This window comes from Chelonia mydas, chromosome 13 (assembly GCF_015237465.2).
Source record: "Chelonia mydas isolate rCheMyd1 chromosome 13, rCheMyd1.pri.v2, whole genome shotgun sequence".
Taxonomy (NCBI): Eukaryota; Metazoa; Chordata; order Testudines; family Cheloniidae; genus Chelonia; species Chelonia mydas.
The window spans coordinates 6,843,376-6,864,219 of NC_051253.2; the positions used below are offsets into that span (position 1 = coordinate 6,843,376).

The window sequence follows — 20,844 nt, forward strand, 5'->3', positions numbered from 1 at the left end:
TTTTTTGAAAAAGCATAGTGTCTCTTTTGACAACCTGCACTGACCTGCACACAGAAGTGCTGACTGTCTCTGCAGCCACGGGGGACCCCCAGAGGTCCACCTGCACACAGCTCATTATACGACATTAAACATCATGTCTCATTCTTTTTTGTGGAACAATTTTCTGTGGAGTTGCAAAACATCTTGGACTCCATTATTAAACTTTTACTAAGGAACTAAAGCTATCTTTTCTATTAGGCCAATACTTTAAATCTGCTTTTGTGGGGGGAAGAGGGGTAAGACTCTTTTTTAAAATTCAATTTTTAATGCTGTGTATTGTTGGTATTTCCTTAATAAAAATAAAATATAAATGTATACCACCCTTCATTCCACAAACATCATTAACACAACTATGGAAGGGGCGGGGGGGAGAGAATTGTAAAGGTTTTAGCAGTTAAATGTGAAATACCCAGTAACGCTAAACTGTAGGGTGGTCTGAACTGATACCAGGAGGAGTACAGCCTGGAGGTAATGAAATAAGCAAAAGCTAAAAAAACCCTAGAACTCCATATCCTTTGGAGAATTCAGGTGATAATAGGAGATGGCACCTCAACAATGACATATTCCCATCAGATCAGAAACTATCCAACTGGGCAGTGGTTCTCAATCTTTTCCACACCATGTCCCCATGTTACAACAGAAAAAAGTTTCAGGCCCCCATCCCATAAATTTCAGGACTCACCTCTCATCTAATCTAAAGACACAGAGCGTGGGCTGCAACTCCCTGAAATCTGTTCACAACCCCCAGGTTGAGAACCCACAAGCTGGACTATTCTGTTCAGAATCTTATACTGTGCCCATCACATTTGATGGGCATATGAGCCCCTTCCACTAAAGCAATAAGTGACATGACTTATTACAGATGTGGTTCTTTCCTCCTGACTTTCCCTGGAGTGGGGATTGCATGATGATTTGTTGTGAATGCATGACGTGCTCTGAGTGCATGTTAGCAAAGGCGAAGTGGAAGGAATGTGTCTTGCGCTTGGAACAGAAACCACTTTTGGAGACTTTGGGTGAAATTGTGTTTAAGGAGCTCAACATGCAAAAATGTTTGTCCTGCTTAGATCAATTTCTAATTGAAGGGGAAGGTCAAAGATGTGTGAGTTCAAGCATAGCATGGCACAGTGATCTGGAAACCCCATTAAAATCAAACTCACTGGAACAAAGCTGTGAGTTTAGCTCATAAAATCTCAATATGTAATAAACACATGCAACGCCAGTACTTCATTGTACATACCCTTTATTGCTCACCATATATCAAACACACATTTTACATGGAAATTCCAGCAGAATGTAGTAACTGTAGAAGTAAAGGAGCAACTTTATTCCACTGCGTATGGACGTATCTCAAGATACACTCATTGCAGAAACACATCTACTAGCTTGTGCTATGCCTACTGCATTTTTGAATTCATACTGACCCCAGAACTGTGTATGCTGAGGACGGAGTCCAAAAATGAATTCAGCAGAAAGAAGAGAGAGATGCTGAGGTTTAATGAGGTTTAATGCAATATGCCTAATAACTCAAATACAAATTCTGAATTACTGGACCAGTAAATGTACCCAACTCCAGGTCTGTGGCTTGCCAAACTTCAAAGTAACAAAACATTAGTCGGTCTCACTCAAGAACTGAGTAAGAACCCCCATAGTTGGCTCAATAAAGCTATAAATGAGAAAGAATGTGAAACATAAGGGCCAATCTCAGGTTCTGAAACCTCAAGCATGACTAAGCAATAATGCCCAACAGGGGTTCATAAAAGAGAATTTCTATCATGGATAAGGCCAAAAGGATTAAATGTCTCACTTCAGAGAAAAGATGCCGATAGAAGCAGATCCTTTCCTTGTTTTACTGGGTAGCAGAGACACTATTCACATCACTGCCATGCAAGTATAGGAAGCCAGAAGGCCAGTGTAGTGCTCAGGCGCTAAGGTAAGGGAATGGAATAAGAACCTGAATAGAACAGGACAGGACAGAACAGAAGAGTGTAGAAGCTTGTACATTTTTTCCTGTCTTGCGGAGTTCTGGCCAGGATCCTCAGTGGCTGTAAACCAGCACAGCTTCAGTGGAGATGTGCCATTTTACACATGCAGGGAGTCTAGCCCAATAGGTTTTAGAATCATTCCTAAAAACATATGTTGAATTTCTATAGCGATTTACTGGCTTCATCTCAGTAAGTCTTTTCCATACAGGTGGCTGGAATGGGGCAGAACTGGGCCCAGACTGGTGCTGATAACAAACAATTTGAAACCAACAACCAAAGCACCTATGCAGGTGTAACCGCCACACTTTCTGGGTGTGGTGCTCTGTCCCCTGTAGTGGCATTAAGACCACTTAGAGATTAATGAGCCTGCTACAGCCTTAGCTAAGGTCCATGTGGCTTTTAGCTCATGCAGTAGAATCTCACGCATTTAGCTCCAGAGGTCCCAGGTTTGATCCTACCCGTCAAAGACCAGGGTCTGTCAGTGTAACATAGGCTTTTTAACTGGGCCAAATCCTGTAGCCCTTATTCAGGCAAAACTCCCATTGACTCAGGCCCTGAGTAAGGACAGCAGGATTTGCCACACCCTTAGCAACACATCTTTTATTCTTTCATCCTTTCATGGATTTGCATGCTTCTTTGTCTTCGAGCTTTGGAGATGACATGGTCCTGAAGAGTCATAAAAGCACAAAAGAGGTAGAGTCACAGAGTTTGCAAAGTGACAGAGAATGTTGCCCTATTCTGGTCATTCCCTCTGAAGCATCTTATATCACTAGGAGGGTGGTGAAGCACTGGAATGGGTTACCTAGGGAGGTGGTGGAATCTCCATCCTTAGATGTGTTTAAGGCCAGCTTGACAAAGCCCTGGCTGGGATAATTTGTTGATGTTGGTCCTGCTTTGAGCAGGGGGTTGGACTAGATGACCTCCTGAGGTTTCTTCCAACCCTAAACTTCTATGATTCTACGATCTGGCACTGGCCACTGTCAGAAGACAGGGTCCTGGGTTAGATGGACCATTGGGCTGACCCAGTGTGGCCGTTCTTATGTGCCTGCTCTCTGGAGTGAAAAACGCCCAGAGCACCAGTCGTGCACTATCACCTACTGACCAGTTAACAAAGCAGGGATGCGAGGAATCAGCTTTGGAGAAGGTCTCTGCCCTGCCCTTTGAGCTAAATACTGCATACAGCCCTACTCGGCACAGAGGGTGCAAACACAAGAAATACCATCATTAAAATCCATGAGATCCCAAAATGTGACAGTGTGCTGTATGCGGCGACAGCCTAGATAATGTCAAGGCGGTGTAATAAATTCATGCTTACAATATGAATCAGGGAGTATTTTTGGAAGCATGTTAAAATTGTGTCTGTAGGAATTTTATCATCCCCTGATGATTTGCATGCACAGTTTGTAGCTGGATGCATAATCCTGTTAATATGGTTTCTGTGCATTTTTAGACCGTGTTGTAGCTACAAGAACCAGGAGACTAAATCTGTGCAAGACTTTTTTTATTTTTAAACTCAGCTGATACCCACAAGCCTTCTGAAAACTGAGCCCTGGAATAAATAAGAACAAAACTAAAACAGGCATGTTCCGCTTGCACGTGCAGTAGCTTTGGCTTTTGAATCACACTGATCCGCAAAAGCTATTCCAGGCTTCCCTCTGAGCTCTGTTACTTCAAGGGAATTAGATCCGAATTGGCCTCTTTATCTTCTTGAGGCACAAGAGGCCAAATTCTGTTCAGAGCAAATCAGGAATCACTATTAATGTCAGTGGAGTGATTCCTGATTTATGTGGGTGCACTTGCCTGTCAAATTCAGACCATGGAGTCCAATTTTCCAACATAAACTACGTGAGGACACCCAGTTTAGCACTTGCATTACTTAAAATGAGTATCTGGGTACCTAAAAGCTGATTTACAAGAGAAAAAACTGGTCCTGTATTAAAGGCACTGAGTTGCTTGTGCGGCCCAGTCCAGTCAGAGGAGGTTATAAGGGTGGCGCACACTTCTAAGCTTTAGCTCAGTGGTTAGAGTACTCAGCTGGACTGTGAGAAACGCAGATTCAAGTACCCCTTCTGTGCCAGAGCGGGAGGAAGGATTTGAGCGAGGGTCTCCCACCTCGCTGAGTTGTAGGTGGGTAGGAGGGTTCCTGCAATCTCTCTTGTTGAAGCTGTACCACTGTGGATAACTAATGAAAGAGTGATTGGAGCAGGGGACCGGAGGCACCTCCCAGACAAGTGCCCTAACCACCAGTCATTCGCTGTTTCTCCTTTTCTGACCCAGTGACTGTTCCACTGTGGATAAATATTTAAACAGTCCTTGGGTCAGAGAGAGAGAGAATGAGAATAGATTTTGAATGAGTTGTAAGCACGCATACCGGCTCAGGCCCACACATGACGAATGAGCACCTGCCTTCCCCTGGTTCGTGAATCACACTGGGGCTTAGGGTGAGATAGACATCTGGATGCCTAGAGGGAGCAGCAGCAGTGTGCATGCCCAGAGGCAGGCATGGAGGGAACTTTTACCCTGAAAACTTAGGCACTGGATGGGTTTAGGAGCCTACTGGGCTCAGCAGGGGTTTCATGGCTCACAGTGGAGCTTAAAACTGGGACTTAGCCACCAAACCCAAGACTTAGGTTCCTAAATCTAGACTTTAGGCTCCTAAGTACCTTTGCGGCTCCCACCCTTAATACCCTTCTGTTCCTGGATTCTCCCTCTGTACAAAGTGGATCATTATATTTCCCTTCTTCAGCAGTGTGTCGGGACGATACATTGATTTGCATTTGTGAGGCACTCTTACTGATGGGAGCTGTAGTAAGTCGGTTTGAAGGCATATATGAACAACCTGACTTAAGCCCAAGATTTTGAATATTAGGGCCAATTTGTTACCAAAGAAGGGCTTAAGACAGGGGTGGGCAAACTACGGCCTGCAGGCCAGATCCGGCCCGCGAACCACACCAGGCAGTGCAGCCCCACTCCGGCCGGGGTGCTGGGTCGGGGGCCGCACTAGGCAGCTTCCAAAAGCTGCAGCATGGCCCCGCTCTGGCTCCTACATGCTCCAATGGGAGCTGCAGGAGTGGTACCTGCAGATGGGGCAGTGTGCAGAGCCCCCTGGCCATGCCTCTGCATAGGAGCCAGAGAAGGGACAGGCCACTGCTTCCAGGAGTGGCTTGAGGTAAGCGCCACTCGGAGCCTGCACCCCCCTGAGCCTCTCCCCATGCCCAAACCCCCTGCCCCAGCCCTGATCCCCCTCCCGCTCTCCAAACCCCTCGGTCCCAGCCCAGAGCACCCGCCTACACCCCAAACTCCTCAGCCTCAGCCCCACCCCAGAGTCCGCACACCCCTCTCTCACCCGAACCCCAATTTTGTGAGCATTCATGGCCCACCATACAATTTCTATTCCCCGATGTGGCCCTTAGGCCAAAAAGTTTGCCCACCCCTGGCTTAAGAGAAGCTCTCTCTCACCCATTTGGGTTTTCACTCTAAAGAGCTAACAAAATGGTGCCAAATATTTCTTGCACAAAATGCTAAGATTTAGTGCACTGAATGAATTCTTAAATTAAAATGAGGGCTTAGCAAATGATTTCTGAGAGAAATGATCTTCTGGGTAAAATTACTACAGGAGAGACTGAAACGTCCGAGATAGCATTATTCTGACAACGTTATGCGTACATTGCCAAAAGAAAGTGAACACAGGACCCTTTTTCATTTTTCCTTTCCCATGCAAAACAACCTTTCTCCCCAAAGGAAGGAAACATATTTGCAAAACCACAGTCTTGCTTTAAGTCACAAAGAATAGAGCAAATTCAGGATGTCGCGGCACTGTGTGAAAACTGCTGCATGTTCCGATAATGGGCGTTTGGGAAATAAAACTCTACATTGCAACAGTATATTTTCATGAGTGAACACTGGGCTTTAGTACGCCTTGCCTTGGAGCTGTTCATCAGGAGAGGTGCTTAATGTGATGGTACAGCTGTCCAGGTGTTTATTGTTCTTAGGTTAAAGAGGAAACTCACTGGCAGATGTGACCTGGAAAAATTCAGCAAAACACATGGCCAGTACTCTATGCATCTATCTTCCATCCACCTAGGGAGACAGTACAAGATTTCGCCAAGTACCCATTCTCCCTCCAGCCTTAACTTTTTTTTCTAAGCAAAATAATTAAACTAGAGTGCAAAGTAAACCCAAGAAGAGACCTGCTCAAGTTGTTTTGTCAAATAACAAATTGCACAAATGGGAAACCTATAAATATTAATTTCGCTTAAGCGTATCTTGTTTTGTAAAGTAAATGTTCAAATACTTTAGTGGGAAAAGGTAAACTGGTGCAAGGCAGCCTGCGTTTCTCTCATAAAAGAAACATCAATGTTTAATTTAAAAGGGCATGACTGTAAGGCAAATACCTCTTTACTTTCATGGTAGCGGCTGGCTATTAATTTACATCGCAAGCACTACGCAGGGGACAAGGAAAGTACATGGTTATTTCTGTCTGCTGAACCAGAGTGCAAGTCTCATGGTAATTACTTTGGATCCAAGTGTAATTACCAACTCATCTGCAGGAACATACGCAGTGGTGACATGCATTCATGGCAGCATTAGTTCCCAATAATAACACACCATCATTAACACATTTTAGCACTTTCATACATTTGCCACAGGCCATTGTGTTCTTTAGGAAACAGCTCACAGTTATGTGATCTAATGGGGCGATTTCATCAAATGTCACCTGAAATCCTGCTTCAGACTCTGTGGGTAGGTGGGTGGGTATGTTATAATAGCCGTAAATACAATAGCCCTATCATGTAAGATAAAGCTGTACCAAGACTTTTCATCGATACATATTTCTTCCCTGTGATATTTCTGGGTTCTGCTTTTACACTTTCCTTTTCAAAGCATTGCAACCCCTCAGCATGTGGGTTTTCAAGAATAACTGCACCTTTGTGCACAGCTGATACTCCTGGAATACTTATCTATTTGTTTATCTTTGCAACCTCACTGCTTCACTGAAACGGCATCAAGCTAAAAATTGGGATATTTTCTCTTGAGCTCACACCTCATCTGTTCCTCTTTGGGAGCTGGTGGTGATTGTGTTTTTCTTTTTTCTTCTTCTTCTCCTCCTCCTTCTTCTTCTTTATTCTTTTTTTACCTCTCTCCCAAGGCTGCAAACATCACAGTAAACAATCAATTTATACTGATGGTTTTTAAAGCTTTTTTTTTTTTTAATGCCTCCAAGAAGGTCAAAGAAAAGCTTTGGAAAGGAAAAAGCAAAAGCTTTTTATGATTCTGAAAATCCTCTGAAGAACTTGTTACTGTTGCTTCTGAGCACTGCAGTATTCCAAAGACAACACAATTAGTAGAGAGAGACACTCTACTTTTAAAATGATGATGTGGTTTAAAGACAAACAAGTCAAAAGAAATTCTAAGCTTTTCAAATACCTTTAACTGTGTCAATTCCAAATCGCAGCTGCTAGGGTTTGGAAAGGAATGGTAAAATGACAAAGCACTTTGCAACTTGATTTTTTTAATCATATTTGAGACATTATGCAAATAAGGCATGAAAATAGCTCCCATTTCCTCACAGAAAACAATCTATTTGTGCACACTGTACAAGTGCAGTGCTATTAAAGCGAGACTGGCCGAGCACTTATTCCCTGAAGGAGTTTTTCCAGTTTGGTTGGTGGGCGGTCCTTCTAATAACAAGGCTTGCATGTTCTGCATCAGCTAAGTTGCCTGGAGAACACAAGGTCTGAGAAATAATGGGCCTGATTCTGTTCTCACTTGTGCTGTATAAATTGAGAGTAACTCCACTGAACTCAAAGAGCCAAATTCTGTTTCCAGTGACTCTATTGCAAATCAGGAGTGAGCTGCTGAAGGCAAAAGAGGTGCTCCTGATTGACAGTGATGTCACTGAAATTAGAATGGGGGGCAGTGGTTTACGCTGCTGTACAGCCAGTGCAGGAGGACTCAGAAAGAGGCCAGGTATCTCCCTGTCATATGTTAGAAGGTAGGTTTATTTTTGCACAGAAGGCAGCACTCACCTTAGCGATGAAAAAGAAAACCAGATCCATAACAGCTCAGATTTCATCTATGCAATTTATCCAATGAGACTTCCAATCCCTTTGCAGGGATACCCTGCTGCTAACTTAGCAGTCAAGATCAGAGCACTTAATCAATCATCCACTGAGGACAAATATGCGTAATCTACATTAGCACAAACCAGGGCATATTTTACATGACAGCTGAACAGATTTGTAAGAAAAAGCACTGGCAAGAAAATTGCATGAAAACAAAATTCCTTCATGTTTATGCTTAAAGTGGTGATTGCCTAAAAGCTATTGTAGGTCTACATAGCCCTGAACATAATGGGTCAGATTCTGTGCTTATTAACTGCATTGGAGTTAGTCCAGATTTACATCAGTGATATGGAATAGAATTTAGCTCACTGCATATGAAGCAGGAATAATTCTTCCTCCTGCTGAATTAATAGGAGGGATAAAATGCTTCAGTATGAAGGGGCATGATGTAGACTTCATGTTCAAAAGGCTCTATATTTCATCACAGTTAGTAACACTTAAGATCAGTGTTGAATCAGCTCTTTGTGAATCAAAAATTGGCCAGCTATATGCGTCATAAGGTAACCTACACATCTGCAGGTAGCAAAAGGAAGTAGCACTTTGAAGAACCAAAACATCTATCCCAGGGAATGAATCATAGGTCTTTATAATATTGAAACGCACCCTGGTCTTTTTAAATCAAATTAGTTACATGGTGCAAGTCCCCTATTAAATCCATTTAAGAATATTTGTGTGAATTAAACTAAATTGATTTTAAAAAAACATCTTTAGCTGAACTGGTGCAACTTTTAACAAAGAGAAGGCCTAGGATGGCTTAGTGCAATCAAGTCTTAGGATCTAGAGGATGATGTTTGCTCCTAAGAATGTCAAGGAGGTTCTCTTCACTACCTGCAGGTATGTAGATTACCATATGGTACGTGCAATGGGTCTGGTTTTGGTTCATCAAGAGCTGACTCAACACTATTGTTGTGGGTGCAATATTGACAAACAAATAGAGAGTCTGAATGTAGGTACAAATGTGCAAAGTTTTGGTGTTTGTATGAGGCAGCCAGACTGAGCCACTAATTTCTATTAGGTCAATGATGCATGAAGTGAGGATTCATACAAAAATACCAAAAGTACCATCAGAGTCCATTCAAAAATCTTTCTTCTCATTCTGCCCACAGCCTAGATTGTAAATAGCATAGGTTATATAACAATCAATCCACTGCAGCGAATCCAAAAGTAGCAGGAACTCCCAGGAAAATATTTGTACCGTTCACACATCACATAAACCTCCTATTGGGAGACAATTGCAGTCTCCCACAAGTTTTTAAACGATGGGCCAATGTTGCTCTTGTGAAATATATGCATTTGCCTGTATCAACTGTGCCTGCAGAAGCATAGAATCATAGAAGAATAGGGTTGGTAGAGACCTCAGGAGGTCATCTAGTCTAACCCCTACTCAAAGCAGGACCAACCCCAACTAAATCATCCCAGCCAGGGCTTTGTCAAGCTGGGCCTTAAAAACCTTTAAGGATGAGATTCCACCACCTCCATAGGTAACCCACTCCAATGCTTCACCACCCTCCTAGTGAAATAGTTTTTCCTAATAACCAACCTAGACCACCCCCACTGCAACTTGAGACCATTGCCTCTTGTTCTGTCATCTGCCACCACTGAGAATAGCCGAGCTTCATCCTCTTTGGAACCCCCCTTCAGGTAGTTGAAGGCTGCTGTCAAATCCCTCCCCCCCCACCCCCCGTTCTCTTCTGCAGACTAAATAAGGCCAGTTCCCTCAGCCTTTCCTCATAAATCATGTGCCCCAGCCCCCTGATCATTTTCGTTGCCCTACGCTGGACTCTCTCTAATTTGTCTACATCCTTTCTGTAGTGTGGGGCCCAAAACTGGACACACTACTCCAGATGAGGCCTCACCAATGTCGAATAGAGGGGAATAATCACTTCCCTCGATCTGCTGGCAATGCTCCTCCTAATGCAGTCCAATATGCCATTAGCCTTCTTGGCAACAAGGGCACACTGTTGATTCATGTCCAGCTTCTCATCCACTGTAAACCTCAGGTCCTTTTCTGCAGAACTGCCACTTAGCCAGTCAGTCCCCAGCCTGTAGCAGTGCATGGGATTCTTCCATCCTAAGTGCAGGACTCTGCACTTGTCCTTGTTGAACCTCATCAGATTTCTTTTGGCCCAATCCTCCAATTTGTCTAGGTCACTCTAGACCCTATCCCTACCTTCCAGTGTATCTACCTCTCCCCAGAGCTTAGTGTCATCTGCAAACTTGCTGAGGGTGCAATCCATCCCATCATCCAGATCATTAATGAAGATGTTGAACAAAACCGGCCCCAGGTCTGACCCCGGCGCACTCCGCTTGATAACAGCTGCCAACTAGACATCGAGCCGTTGATCACTGCCCATAGAGCCTGACGATCTAGCCAGCTTTCTATCCACCTTATAGTCCATTCATCCAATCCATACTTTGTAACTTGCTGACAAGTGTACTGTGAGAGGCCGTATCAAAAGCTTTGCTAAAGTCAATTCATTATAAAGTCAATTTGCTAAAGAATTCAGATGTGCTCAGAACAAAACAGATAACTGCATGCAAACGGCAACTGACCCATACCTGTATCTAGGCAAATGTAGATTTTGTATGTTGTCTTTCCCATGCGCAAGCAGACTTTGCAAAATGATGTTTGCAAATGGAGTCCTTAATTTTATCTGAGTACAAGTGAGCATGAGAATACAGTAAACAGTGCCCAACTTTCGGACATGGACACTTCAACGAGACTTCCAAATCCTACATTTGGATGTTCAGATTAGTAATCAGGAAGGGATTTTCAAAGCAGTGCCTTAACACTGCTCCTATTAAAGTCAATGGTAAAATCCCATTGACTTCAATGGAGCAGAGTTACGCCAATACTGAGTGCTTTTGAAAAGCTCTCCCTAGGTGTATAAACCTGGGATTTATGTGCTTAAGTGTTTATTTGAACATCCAAAAGCCAAATACAGATGTTCTGTCAAGGCACCAATAATATACACTAGAAGTGGGTCTAAATCCCAAAGTGCAGATCTGGATTTGAGGTTTTGCAAGGTTTAGAGGGCGGGGGGAGTTGAAGGCACAATTTCGGTTTAAGTTCATTTCAGTATTGAGAGAAATAGAAACTTGCTTCTCTGAACCCCTGTGGAGTTAGTGTGAGTGGTACAGACTTGTTCCCGTAGTCTGTGTAGGCATGCTTTGTAAAATGTGCAAATCCTTCTGTGTTTGTCTGTTTATTTTAAACTTCTGTTCCTTGCCTTCCAAAATTGATTTTTTTTTAATTGCCAAATTTCTCTGTTTGGGTCAGTTTCACTGCATCAGGTTTGGGCAGCCCCACTCCTTGCTCAGTTTTATTTCCCCGCCTCACCAAGAGTATGTATTGGTTGCATGGATCATTTGTGCAGATTGTAGCCAAATAGCCAAGAGAAGGGAGGACAGGTGGCCTTGCAGTGAAGGCCTAAAGCTGGTAACCAAAAAATACACTCTCTCTTCTCAGCTCTGCCTCAAACCTCCTGCGTGACTTGGGGAAACCACCTTGAACAAAATATTTAAACCTGGATGCCTGCAGTCAACCATCTAAATCCCTATAAGAACATCTAAATAAGTGGGCTGGTTTTTTTAACTGTGTTGTTTAGCTTAGCAACATTTAAAATCAAACTACTTATTTAGGTACCTAACTTTAGGCACCCAAATTTGAACACTTTAGCCGTAAGTGCCAATGGGAATAATACCTCTATGCCAATGGGAATAATAATTCTTATCTACCTCCCAGGGGTGTTGCCAGGCATGATTCATGAAGCTTTATCAAGTGCTTGTATCTCCTCCAATGGCAGGCTCTATTTCGGCGCCAAGTATTATTTTTGAGGCAGGTGCTACAGTGGGAGGGCGATAGAAGGAATACTAATAAATAAATAGAAGAAAATAGACTGACCCTTTTCTCCATCCAGCCCTTCCCCTCTCCCCCACTGTTCTCCATCACCACTGGAGTCAAACAGTTAATTTACAAGTCCAGCACTTTACAAAGTGCCCCAGCAGCCAATTGTTCCTCTCCAACTTGTTGCCTGCATCTTTGAGAAAGTGCCAGCTGAGACTCCGGGAAAACCTTGTTCCTGCCCTTCTCTAGACACCTACAATCCATTTCCAAAGCACCCTTGTGTTTATTTGTTTTCAAACTAGCTGGATCTGATGTCAGCCAGTGCCAGCCTCATGCTCAAAGCAGCCACAGAAGTGCAGACTGCAGAAATAATGCTGAAATAATCACGCTGGCATGCGCTGCTCTCCCAGCTGACATTGCACGGCAGCACAAGCCCCATGGCTGAACGGTGCATCCTGGTTCATATTGCAAACGTAGCTCAGATATTTTACCCCATCCATAAAGCTTACACATTATCAAGAGCCATTTCCTCCGGGCAGGAATCCAATTGAACAATAACAGAGAGAAAGGGGAGTGCTCTGAGATGGAAAGGATAAATAAGGACAGCGGTAGGGAAAGGAACGAGAAGCGATAGGCTTACAAAAGTGAAGTGAGCCTGGTTGTATTTTTCATGTCTTTTTCTCCCTCCTTTCTCCCCTCCTGTCTCTTGCACAGGCATTGTCGGCCATACTGTTCCAGTTCAGGGACTCTTGCAACAGAAAAGATCAGCTGTTGGAGAACCCATGGAAGGCCCTTGGGGAAGCGCCATGGCCGCAAGGTAATCAGCAGGCAAAGTTATTATCATTATGCTGCTAATTAATTCCCAGCTCATTACGTTTCCTGTGGCTAATTTGTACTCGCCACTGATTTGATTAAACTCATCTCTATGCTAATAAATGTGTTTTCCATTTGTTTTAGTGACTGAAGGAAGAGAGCCCGGTATTTACATATTTTGACGTTTATCAGATAAAACGCAGTGCCTGAATTAATTCTGCCTTGATTTATAAGAGTGTCGGAAGGGGCGGGGGAATGGGAAGTAAAGGGCCATGCCTAATATTTAATATATGTGTGTGTGTACATACACACACACACACATACACACACAGCCCCCATCCTGCAACTGATGCAGGCAGAACCTTGCTCCTGTACTAAGCCCCACTGTCTTCAACATATCCGTGCATTGACACAGAGATCCACTAGCATACAGCTCATTTCAGGAGATTGGCCCCGTACTCAAGGGGACAATAGAGGGCTCCCCTCTGCCTAAGTTTCACTGCCATCTACTCTACCCCAATCTACGGTAATGTTTGTTGTCTCTTTAATGGTTATTTCATACAGACCTCTCACAGAACCTTGGTGACTTGCTACAAAACAGTCATCTTTGCTGATCAGTCACAGGTAAATAGGCAATCCCCACAGGGGGAAAAAGCCTTCCATGTGATCCAGTCTTGAAAGGTCACCCTACCCTGCATTTAGAATATCTGCTAGAAACCCTACAGGACTATTTCCCTGTGTATGACCCTGGCACTGTATATTTAATCCTCTTATTTTTGCTAACATTTGGGGACCAGGGCTTCTCCCCTTTTAATTGCGTACACACAGTACACGTTGTGAATTTTTCTTTCTTTCAAAAGAATTACACTGCAGCAGCTAATTATAAGAAATAGGTTTTGTTTCTGTGTTTACTTTGGCAAGACTTGCTACCATAATACTTGATTCGAGTCAGTTTGGTTTTTTTAATTATACAGAAAGAGACATATATGTTAGGATTCATATACAGACATATACACCCTTGTTCCCTCTGGTTTTATCCACCTCCAGGTGATCACTATGTCAGGATATTATATCTAGCCCAGAGGAGAGAACTTCCATCTGAAGACTAAACCTTTAGGCCAGATCCTCAGGTGTGAACGAGCATAGCCTACACTCAGGTCAACGATATATTAACTGCTTCAGTATAATTCTCCTCTTCACTTGGGGCAAATTCTAAAACAAACTTTTTCTGAGGAGGGTTTGCAAAAGTGCCTCCATGAAAGTCAGTGGAGTTTGAACTCTTAAGTCACTTAAGTGCTTTTGAAAATCCTGTCAGCTGTCTTTTACTTTTCAAGGTTTATTCAGCAAAACTGGAGATTTTCACCAAATATATATAGATCCGCATGAACTAGGTGTAAAACCTTGTGAAATGTAACCTACCAGCAAAACAGCTGTTTGGAAAAATAAAATTTCCTTTGTTGGCTGTAGAAGCCAAGCTGGTTGGATAGAGAACTATGGAATCCTGTGGTAGACCTGACCATCCACAACACCGCACACTGGTATGATCCAGGAGTTTGGTTCAGCCAGGAGTGGATTTTATTTTGTTTTCTTTTGTATATTTTATTTTGGATGCTTTCTCTGGCCCCCAGACAAACTGCCTCTCCCAAGTTCACCCATTGTAAGAGTAGCTGCTGAGTGTGGCGATCCGACATGCTGAGCTGAATATTGGATGTCAGCCTCAGTGCTCCATTGCGGCCCACAGTTTTCATTTTCACTCACAGCAAAAGTTCACCAGAAAAGAAGGGTCCTTGACTATGTTACTTATCACTCTAGCAGTAAGACCCCCTCCTTTTGTCACTTCCTCACCCCAGGCAAACTGGAACCAGCTTGATTGCTCAAGTAACAATTGACACACTTGTCCTTTGGGGGTATTTTTGATGTGCCACACTTGTCTCTTACACAGTGAAGTGCTTTCTCTCCATAATATATTAACCATGGTAGCAGGAACCTATGTGCTTTTCCCTGTTCCTGGACTGATAATGTTACTGTGTTAACACTGTGCACTGTTCACCTAATGTTACCTTAACACTAGCTTGGCTGGGGGGAAAAAACAAAACAAGCTAGGGTGAAAATCTCTCCAGCCACCCTCATAAAGCATGAGTGGTCAGTGGGGCCATCATCATCCCAGGGCCTAGGAGCTGGGCCATCATGCAGCCTCTGATTCACCCACCCCCACATTCTCTTCAGGGACTATTCCCATGCTAATTGAATGGGAAACCAGCTGTCACTGAATCCACACACGTGCAGGTCCACATCCTCTCTCCGTGCCTGGCCTCAAACCACCCTGAAGCGCAGGCGTCCCTGTGTGGCCACACAGGCAGCCAACCCGCAGACATTCCCTGCGCAGGGTTTCCGCAGCATGAAGGCCTTTGTGCCCCTCCTCCACCATGCTGGGGTAAATTTCACCCCAGCTGAGCTCAGCTGCTGTAGGTAGAGCTGAGATGAGGCCTATTCTTTCTTCCTATAATCTGTAGGCCCCAATACACCCCTCCGCATGTCCAGTGTTAAATTAGGCCATCCAGTTTGCAGCTGTAACTACAGGCCATTGACAACCCACTCACTTCCCTTCACTCCCACGTAGGATTTGTGGTCTGTGGATCTGCAGAATTCGGGATGGGTATTCTATTGCCACTCTCACCATGTTCATCTTCACCCCTTCACGGGGACCTTATATTGTTGTTTGCAAGGATATCACTATACAAACTCTCCACAGCCTGTCCCCTCAATACACCCCCCTCTGTGCCATGGGTCTGAGTTTTGGGGCCTTCCGTGGTCCATCCATAGCTAAGAGGATCTTACAGAGCCCTAGAGCTGTCCAGAGTATTTTTGCAGTAGCCATTAGGATGGCCAGCTGGCTCTCTCGAGTAGGGTGAGTCCTCTGACTGGCCTGCTGAACTTTTCTCTTTCTATAAAAAGACTAAAGACTCTTGGGCACACACACACAAAATACTGAAAAAGTTGATTGTCAATGTGTAAGAGTCTGCGTTTCCTAGGTGAAGGTGGGACAATGGGCACACGCTGCGTGGTATCAGTGTCACAAAGGGAAGACCACGAAGCTTCAGCTCCGGATAAATAAAAGTAACATGGATCCTTTTATTCATTTATTTCTTCCAGCTGGTATCAATGCATTAAACAGCTGAAAAACTGAAATTGATTTAAGGCCTTCAGTGCTCCCTGCCAAAAAAGCCTCCCGCAAGTATCTATTCTATATTGAATTACAGTCGGGAAAAGTTCAATAGGTTATTGCACAAACAGACAGCAAAAGCCGTCACCAATAGAATGAAAGAAGATTGTGCAGCCTCCCAGTGAGTTTGCTGCCTGAAAACAAACCCCCAGACTCTGACATTCAATCAGGTTAATTAAAATGTCCATTCTTGTAAGTGTCCATGCAGAAAGACATAGTTCAAAATATTCACACTTGCCTCCCTTAATTTTGGCCACCTTAATCCATAATTAGGTTCCTAAACAACAGCAGATTTTCATAGCTACTGACCACTTACAACTGCAAATATATATCTAAAAGGTCAAATACAAACTCAGCATTAGCAAACATTCAGTTCTGACGTGTGCACAGTTTAAGTGTGTGGTGCGTTATGCATTGCAGGGAGAGGCAGTATGCCTAGAGGCTAGTAGACTGGCCAGGGACTCAAAAAACCTAGGTTCTTGTTCCATCTCCACTAGTGGTTGGCTGGGTCACCTTGAGCAAGTCAATTCGTCCCTCCTTGCCTCAGTTAGTGATACTGACCTCTTTTTAAAGCTCTCGGAGATCTACTGATGAAAAGTGCTAAATAAGAGCTGAGCCTAATTATTGTAATTAAGGTTTTGCACTATAGTGTGAGGGAGATGCACATGTTGTGTGTAGTATGTTTTCTTCATCAGCTGGAGGCAGAAAGCAGTTCATTGTGATGGTGTAGGCATCAGGAAATGCGCCATGTGGGCATTAGTGTATAGCTAAAATCATGCCTCACCAATCTACTAGAATTCTTTGAGGGGATCAACAAGCATGTGAATAAGAGGGATCCAGTGGATATAGTGTACTAGATTTTCAGAACGCCTTTGGCAAGGTCCCTCACCAAAGGCTCTTAAGCAAAGTAAGTAACCATGGGATAAGAGGGAAGGTCCTCTCATGGATCAGTATCTTGTTAAAAGATAGGAAACAAAGGGTAGGAATAAATGGTCAGTTTTCAGAATGGAGAGAGGTAAATAGTGGTGTCCCCAGGGGTCGGTATTGGGCCCAGTCCTATTCAACATATTCATAAATGATCTGGAAAAGGGGGTAAACAGTGAGGTGGCAAAATTTGCAGCTGATACAAAACTACTCAAGATAGTTAAATTCCAGGCAGACTGCGAAGAGCTACAAAGGGATCTCACAAAACTGGGTGACTGGGCAACAAAATGGCACATGAAATTCAATGTTGAAAGTTCCTACCCTGCTTTGAACAGAGTCTATTATACACTGTATATCATCCAAGCCTAGCCCATTCTTAGGGTATGGCTTTATTGGTAACCTAAATAATAACAAACCATAATTCTTAGCATAAGCTTTCTCCCCACAACTGGCTGTTTGTAAGGTTTCCTTGTGGGACCTCCTCTTCCCAGCCCCTACTTCCTTCTGCTCAAGGGAGACCATCCATTGGCTTTTATTTCCTGGTTAGAACTAACAGGGTTTCCCTGCCAGCATGCAGTATGTGATTTGCATCTTTATTCAGGGCTCCAGCACCTGAGCGTGGGGAGACTCAAAAGCACATTTTCTCATTCCTGCACAGGGTACTGCACCCCATGACTCTGTCATGGACTAAAAAGGGGCTTCATCTCAGTGCATCAGGCTGGTGCAGGAAGGTGCAATCTGGATCTCTCTGCATTGGCTGCGGTGAAGATGAGGGGTGATGTATGAAACACAGGTCCAGCCTATTCCATATGACATGCACACCATTCAGTAAATAGAATAATTATTTTTAAATTACATCTACATTGCCAGCATACAAATAGATGTAGAATTTTAGATGATAATCAATTAGCACACAGTGAGTGAAGGCTACACTGAAATTTCAAGGACTCTGCCCCAGAACAGGCAAATATTCTTTGTTACCGGAAGTTGCAAATTCCTCTTAAAGAGCTGCCAAATGCAGGAAGGGGGTACAAGCAGTTTAAGAAGCAGGTGAAAGGATTTCTGAAACCAACCAGTGAGGAAACCTACGTAAATCAGTTGCAGAACATAATCAGCACAACTCCACTCGGCGAAGGTTCAGAAAGGTGAACCAACATGTGGAATACCAGAAGGGCAAGTCAGGCTTGGCACAAAGTGCTATTGGACCACATCAGGGGGCCAGCTGGTGAACAGGCCCAAATAGAGAAAGAAACAAAGAGCAGGAGTGAGCTGTGGAAGAGAGCGATGTTAGCCCGGGAACAGAAAGTACAACAGCACATTGCACCGAAACACTGGAATTAACATCAAAGCAATAGAGGAGCAAATGAGCATACGGCATGCATGTTAATGAAGCTGCTACACTAATCGGGAAGGATGCCTCACTCGGGGTGCAGCGTTGCCAGCGCTCATGATTTTATCATGAGTCTCACAATATTGGAGGCTTTCTAAAAGCTCCAGCTCCTGGAATTCTGGGGTGTCATGAGAATTGCAGCTTTTATTTAGTTTATTTTTAAGTGTGTTTCTCGCCCCCACGTGTGTGCAGAAAACTTGGAATTGTGACCTGCATGCACCCTAAAGGCTCAATAACTAAAAGGCAGATAAAGAGAACCCATACTGTATTATTTTTTAAAAAAACCTCTCCATTTTTAAGCCAACCATGTCGGGGGGGCGGAGGGTATGGGGGAGCTGATTCATGCTATTTTGTAGACTTGGGGGTTGACAATACTGGGTCTGTGTGAAATATCTGTAACAAAATGCAAGCTTACTGAAAATTCAAGGGGCCTGATTCACGCTTGCACCAGTTTTACACCAGTATAATGGCATTGATTTCAGTGGTGTTATCCCTTGTCATAGGGCATAGTGCCCCTTTAAAGGCATATCCTGTTCCAAGGTTTGACTCCTTTAAAGCCAAGAATTCTGGGAGTTGTAGTCCTTGGAAGGAGCACATGACTAAAAGGAAGCACTTGACTGCATGGGGTCATGTGGTGCAGACTGAAAGCAGGGCCTGCTATAAAAGAAGCAGCTTCCATTTAGTAGGGTGCAGAGCAGGGTTGAGGGGGAAAGTCTGGGTTGCAGGGCTTGTCACATAGGTTTGAGGAGAAGCAGCAGTTTGGCAGAGGACTGCAGGAAAAAAAGGGCTGACTTATGTGGTTATTGCAACAGGCAGCCCTGAAAAAACAAGGTAGTTTTGAGATTAGAGAATGCAGCTGCTCTGTGAGTCCCCAGGTCCCCAGGCTAGTACCTGGAGAAGGGAGGGCATGAGCCACTCCCTTGTGCCCTGATACTACCACAGAACTCCTGGGGAACTCCTATAGACAAGAGGAAGGACTTAGTTTGGATAGCATTACTGATTGTTGTCAGTCTTGTTCTGGGACTCTCATGCCACAGCAGCTGGAAAGCTTTGAGCTAAGCTGGAGCAAAACTAACTGCCTGGAAAGAGGGGTGGAAACTGAAGCAGGGATGAAGGCATTCAACTTTCAGTTATGCAGGTGCACATCCCACCTGGCTTTGCATCTGAATTATTGAGATTTACTGAATTACTCAGAATTATTGGGAACCAGTGCCAATATTTTTTTTTTTTTTTTAGCATCTTGTCGCACACTGTCAGTGTTCAGACCCATTTTCATGGAAAATTTCACTAAAGTCAGCACACTTTTCAAAAAAGATCAGGAGATTTTCCAGCTGATTTTTCAAATATTCTGATTGAAAAAGAGCTAAAGTGGGCCTATTCAAGCAAAGGTGGCATTCATTTCCATTGGAAACAGATTTCTTTTTTTATGCTAAAATACCCATTTCACCAAAATTGTGAACAAAACTAACTTTTGGATTTGTGAATTTTCATACAACAAAATGCTACTGTGTGTGTGAAATTCTGCAAAGCAAAAGATACGTATTTCTGAGAGGAGGAAGGTCGTTTTGTGAATAAAGCACTAGGATGGGACCCAGGAGATCTGGATTCAACTCGTAACTCATGCACAGACTTCCTCGAAGTGTGACTTTGAGCAAATGACTTCTCTCTCTGTGCCTCAGCTGGAGATCGTGATACTCACCTACTGCACAGAGATCTTGGGTTCATTTAACAAGATGCCCAGTAATGGGCTGTATAGATAGAGCTCTATGCCGTCCTGCTACTCGTATTACGTGAATAAGGAAGAGCAGATACAGCAGGCTGGGGAAAGAATAGCCAGACAAGACCCTTGAAGTGGTGCAGATGTTCTGGTGCTCCTCCCAGTTTACAGTGGTTGAGAGGAGGGACAGACCCATAGAACCTTTCATCCCAGGATACCCACCAACTAACTGCATCTCACAGCATCCATGCAAGGGAAGTATTATTATCCCCACTAATAGGTTAGAACAAATTCAGCCCTGGTGTGACCTTCTGTGCCAGTGAACTTGGCCCAAACAATTTAAGTGACTGCCTCTAGAATACAAACTAAGGAAATCAGACCCTGATTTACACCTCATGCTTAGAATGTAAATTGTCTGGGACAGGACTATGTCATCATATGTTTCTATAAGGCACCTAACACCGTAGACCTCCACCTGATTGGTGCTTCTAGGTTCTATAGAGGTTCTAAGAATTAACACACAACCCCATTGTCTGTGTAAATCAGGGCAATGCAGCCAGATTCCCTTGCCACTAGACAGCCCATCGGCTTGGAAGATCTAGTCTTTAAAAACATTGTAGCACTATACCAGTTGACAACCGTGTTGCTCTACTGTAGGTTTTTCCAGTGATACTGGGCATAAAAGCAGCAGATTGAGTTGCATGGCCCATGAAATCAAGCTTGACTGATAAGCCATAGACTCGGTAGGAGCAGGACCTAGAATGCGACTGTTGCTATTAACTTT

At 43.8% G+C, this 20,844-nt stretch overlaps 1 long non-coding RNA gene across 2 annotated transcripts in view; it reads left to right on the plus strand.

Annotated features, from left to right (window-relative positions):
* The window catches only part of LOC122462645, a 309,415-nt gene that overhangs the window by 253,080 nt on the left and 35,491 nt on the right, over positions 1–20,844 (plus strand). Inside the window, exon 5 of one of the 2 annotated variants that reach the window (XR_006285332.1) lies at positions 12,708–12,810. This is a non-coding gene — a long non-coding RNA (uncharacterized LOC122462645). Of the gene's footprint in view, positions 1–12,707; positions 12,888–20,844 lie in introns of those variants that run through there. The other variant, XR_006285333.1, reaches the window with a different exon arrangement.